The sequence below is a fragment of the Podarcis pityusensis genome (assembly GCF_964106645.2).
Source record: "Podarcis pityusensis genome assembly, chromosome: 11".
Classification (NCBI taxonomy): Eukaryota; Metazoa; Chordata; class Lepidosauria; order Squamata; family Lacertidae; genus Podarcis; species Podarcis pityusensis.
In genome coordinates, this window is record NC_138036.1 from 15,428,401 (window position 1) to 15,434,160 (window position 5,760).

Below are 5,760 nucleotides of genomic sequence, written 5' to 3' on the forward strand. Positions count from 1 at the left end.
CAACAGGGCGCTACCTGATTGGCCGAGGCTCCCGGGGGGCGGGCGGGGCCAGAGCGCGCCCAGCGAGACGAAGAGCGCCGCGGCAGGGTGGGCGGGGCCCCGTTTTATCGCCCCGCCCCCTCCTGCGTAGTAACCAAGCCAGCCCCGCCCATAAGGCGAGGAGAGGGGTGCGAGGGCTTTGTGGACCCACGTGGTTTGAGCAGAGTCACCGCCCACTCGCTACCCTCGCTTTAAAAGCCCAAATAAAAAAATTCCTTCCTGTAGCACCTTAAAGACCAACTAAGTTAGTTCTTGGTATAAGCTTTCGTGTGCATGCACACTTCTTCAGATACCAAGTGTGCATGCAGACGAAAGCTTATACCAAGAACTAACTTAGTTGGTCTTTAAGGTGCTACAGGAAGGAATTTTTTTATTTCGACTATGGCAGACCAACACGGCTACCCATCTGTAACTTTAAAAGCCCAGCAACCGCCTCGTTATTTTCTGGCGCGCGCTTTTCGCTTACGTGGGTCTTCTTGTCTCTCCGCCGCCCCCTCAAATATCTGTGACGTCTCCTATTTGTGGCAGAAGCAACTTAAGGAAGGGTCTAACCCTAATCCTAACATAACATAATCATTCTATACATGGCAGTCAATTGCCTTTCACTTTTTCAGGATGCCTTAGAATCGATCCTAAATAAAAAGAAATTAAGGGGTGAGCAGTTAACACAAGCAAGGGTGGTGCTGTGGGTTAAACCATAGAGCCTAGGACTTGCTGATCAGAAGGTTGGCATTTCGAATCCCCGCGACAGGGTGAGCTCCTGTTGCTCGGTCCCTGCTCCTGCCAACCTAGCAGTTCGAAAGCATGTCAAAGTGCAAGTAGATAAATAGGTACCACTCCGGCGGGAAGGTAAACGGCGTTTCCGTGCGCTGCTCTGGTTCGCCAGAAGCGGCTTAGTCATGCTGGCCACACGACCCGGAAGCTGTATGCCGGCTCCCTCAGCCAGTAAAGCGAGATGAGTGCTGCAACCCCAGAGTCGGCCACGACTGGACCTAATGGTCAGGGGTCCCTTTAACTTTACCTAGTTAACGCAAGCAACACAGCGTTTTGCTACCCGAATTATTGACGTGAGGAGTTCATAGTGAAGCGCGTATAAATTGATTTTAAAATGACACGTCGATTGTCTGCAAAATCTATGTGGTTCATATTTTGCTTCCCGCCCCCCGGACCCAAATTAAAATTCTCTCCAAAATTCTCGCCAAGGCCTATAAAAACCTCCAGATTTGGAGACACCCCCCCCCCCCCCTGAATCTGATAACACTACTGGGCTCCGCTGCACTCACTCTCAGGGGTGGAATATTTTCCCTACCTGTGAAGTTAATTCTTTCAACTTTCTCAGGAGCTCAGCCACCCAATTCCATGTCTCATCCTGCTATGGCTCACCTTTGCAAAAGAAAGAAAGAAAAAGATTTCAACACCAAAGGAATGAACGTTTCCCTCCACATTAGGAATAACGAGTGTGATCTGCAGCAAAAGGTTGCAGTGTGGAGTGCAGCATTGCTTGTCAGAGTTCCAGCCAGCCCTAACCCACCACTCCTTTTTAGGATGTTTTCATCTCAATATCTTTTTTATACTTCTGCAAACCTTGGGAGTTTTCCCAAGCCTGGAAATACCTCCCTCTTGTGCATGGATCTTGCCATTTTGGCTACACAAGGATAAGCACTCAGAAAATGAGTGATATTAGCATATCATTTTAGGAAATGTTTGAAGAAATATTGGTTGAAAGGGTCATTGGCAACACGAAATCTAAATTCACCCAGGTATAAGGGCAAGGAGAGAAAAGTATCTAACAGGGCAATCCTATACCTGTTTACTTAGTAGTAAGCTGCCTGGAGTCCTATCAGGATAAAACGTGGGGTATTTTTATTATTATTATTATTATTATTATTATTATTATTATTATCATCCAGTTATGTGGGTATAGGATTGCAGCATTAAGCTCATCATCACACTTTGTCTATTGTGCTATTGTCCACCACAATGTTCTCGTTCTCTGCCCTCCCACAATCTGTTATAGAATTAAGATTTCTTGAAAAATGGGACATATTCACAGAAATAAAAACTTCCTGTTCTGAACCTGAAGGTCATCTCTGTGGCTGCTGGCTCCAATTCTAGAAAATAAATCCCAGACTTTCTTTCAGGAATTGTTTTAATCCTGATCAAGTAGGTTTTAATCAAGGGCTGCCTTCTGTCAGACAACAAAAGGGAAGATCCCAAAATGCAATCTGACATGTGGGTGGTGGGTGGGAGGGATGACAGCCTCCTACTGAGATGCTGTGTTTATTACACACCAAACGCTTTTGATACTATTCCCAGGGGAAATTCATTAGTAGCCTCTGGGCATATTGAGGTCCAGAGAGAGCGAAGCAGATAGACTGTGATCCTTCAATTGAACATGACACACAATGCAAGGTATCTTTGAACCACCATGTTTCTCAGACAAGCAATAATCTAGTTGAAAGATATCTTGCATGATTTCCATTAATATTTTGTAGCACTTTATTTGGGCGTGTTTTCTCTCTCCAAACATTGTTGTGATGGAATGTGTTTTCTGTGCTGTCATTACCTTGCATGTTAAGAGCTGATATTATCTATTGTCAGGCTACATGAAGCTCACTGGGTAATAACAGTTCAGTTACCTATTCCTCAGCCCAGCCTACCCCACAGATTTGTTGTGAAAATATTTTTAGAGGGACCTTGAGTGTCCTCAAGAAGGCAGGAGACAAAAATAATAAATACTGGTAAATGTTGTGTCAGGTCTATGTGTCTATATATAAGAAAAGCCCTGCGGGATCAGATCAATGGTCCGTATAGTTCAGTGTTATTTGTGTCTGTGTGGATATATACTTATGTCACTTATTTCTTCAAATTTATATACCGCTTGAATACAGAAAACCTCAAAACACTTTACAAAAAGATAAATCAAGAATAAATCACAACCATACCTTAAAACACTGACACAAGTTAAAATACTAAAACAGAATAAAAATACCTCAACTTTCTAAGCAACTGGGTAGACTCACCTAAACAAGAATGCTTTTAGCAGGCACCGAAAAGAGTACAGGGAAGGCACCTACTTGATCTCAATAGGCAAGGAGTTCCAAAGTACAAGTTTTGTCACAATGCCATACTAAGTGATCAAATTTTTACAGATTTGGAATAGGTATTATGTGGCACCTGTAGCAGGGCCAATTCTGCTGATGAAAGCAGTTGAGTGGGCATATTTAGAGTAAGACGATCCTGTAGGTAAATTGGTCCCAAGCTGTTGAGGGCTTAATATACTAATAGTAATACATTGAATTTGGCCCGGTATCTGCCCTTCAGCATATGCTCTATGGATGAATTACAAAACAAAAGTAAAACACAATATTAAAATAAAATGTAAACTAGAAAATACTGGTATTTCAAAAACACTAAAATGCAGTATTTTTTTATTTTTTTTTAAATCTCCTTTCTGCCAGGGGAAAATACACCCAATTTGCCGCTCAGTTTACAAGATAAAAAAAGAGCTAAGACAAGATTTGCTCCTCTTCCAGTTACTTTGCTGCTGTTCTGAACTGAGTCATTGTTGGGCTTAGGTGTGTCATCACAGTGGGGTTTATGGTTTAGCTTTAGGGCAAGTCTTGGTTACAGTTCATGGTCTGTCCAAAGAGAGGTAAACCACTAGCGTGAACTTACTCCCAAAGAAACTGAACCCCAAGTGATGAAATCCCTGGCGTCTTGCAACACTTGGAGGTTGGGTGGCGTGTAGCAATATATTACGTTTCCAGAGCGAAGGATACCTATGCAAATACTTTGGCCAGCACAAGAAACCTGCATAAAAATAGGGCTGCCATATTTTGAAGAGCAAAAAAGAGGACGCTATGATGGCCATTCAAAGCAAATAAATGCAATTTGTCTCAAATTTTACCCCTGAAAAAGACCATGTGTCCTGGAAAAAGAGGACACATGGCAACCCCAAGACAAGCAAGAAAGCAAGAAAGAAAAAGAAATTTACCTTGTTTCTAATTCTGCAGCTGACTAATCAAATTAAGGCTGGAAGGCAGCCTAGACACACACACACACACAGAGGGAGAGAGAGAGAGAGAGAGAGAGAGAGAGAGAGAGAGAGAGAGACAGACAGACAGACAGACAGACAAACCCCTTGGAAGTACAAGGATAAAGTGTGATGGAAAGCAACAAAGGCGAGCCAGCCATGGCCCAGTGTCAGAGCAAACAATAAAGAGAAAGTAGCTGGCACTGGGAGGGAACTGTGGGCTTGTAAATGTGGGGCTGATTTTAAAATGGGTGAATAATTCTCTTGAAGAAGGAATTTCAGTAGGTGAAGCTCTCATGTTTCAGGGATGGGGGAAGGAGTACCCTTTGCTTCACCAGTGGCGCAGGGGAAGGTCTGGCTAGGAACTGTCCCATTCTTCACCGCCTAAAGTCATTCAGTCTAGGTCAGGGTTGCGGAACCTGTGGCACTGAGGTTGTTGGGACTCCATCAGCCCCAGCCAGCATGGCCAGTGGTCAGGAATGAAGGAAGCTGCAGTCTGGAGGGCCAGAGGTTCTCCATCCCTGCCTTAGCACATCTTTTTTGCACCTTGTGCAGGATTTCATGGAGCCTCTGCTCATTAAAAGGGTGGTTGGCCACTCCACTTTTAAAGACCTAGTGGCCAGAAATATTTTCACTGCTGTTGTTAGATCACTAGTAGGCTCTTTGAAATTCCAAGGCAAATTAGCTTTCCACATTCAAAGCTGGCGATCCTTAACTCTTAACATTTAATTGTAGGATTAGGCTGCTTACTTTTGAATGGAGAGCCCCTGATATATTTCCAAAAATAACATTTAACCAAACAGGGGATAGAAATAAAATGGTCCAAGTCACGTTTCTCCTGAAGTCGGTGTGATTTCTGCTAGTTCATAATACAAAACATTTGCAGAAGAAGTTGAAGAAGAAGAAATTTTGAAATGGCTACTAGAGAGGGCGCTTTCTGTGATTTTACCCTGATGGTGGAATTTGCCTGATGCCATCTTTGTCACCCTTCAGGCACTAGGCAAAGTCTGCTCAGTGGCTGGTAATGCTATGTTTCTGATTAATATAAATTGTTTTTTACTTTTTGAAACTTGCTTTTATACCTGGGTCTGTAAGCCTCCTCAGTTAAGTAGAATTTGCTTAAATGGCTTTTAACAAGTTTCCCACCTTTTTTAATTCTACGACTGTTTCTTTAGGGGATTTTGAAGACAACTATGTAGGTATTGTTTGCTCAAACATGTATCTACAACAGCCCACCTCTCCAGGTGAGTTATTTAATTGCAGTACAATAAAGATGAAGTGCCTTCTACTGTACAAAAGCATCTGACATATTCACCCAAAGGAGCTGCTTCCTCAGCATAGGTGGTTGGCTTCAAGGCTGCTTGAAGCATATATTATCAACATGGTTGGAATCACAGAACTGGAAGGAAAATGGAGGTCATCTTGTTCAGCCTTCACTAGCTTGTGCTGGTTGGGGCTGATGAGAGTTATAGTCCAAAACATCTGGAAGGAATCAGGTTGACAAAGGCTGATCTAGTTCCACCCTGCTCAGTGTGTGACCTGCAATGCAGGTGAAAGTACAGCATTCCTCCCAAGTGATGACCATTTAGCCATTTTGACCCTTATGGATCTGTGAGATGTGCCACTCACTGGATTTCTCAAGGAAGTAATACTTCTTGATTGATTGTTTGTTTGTTTGTTATAAC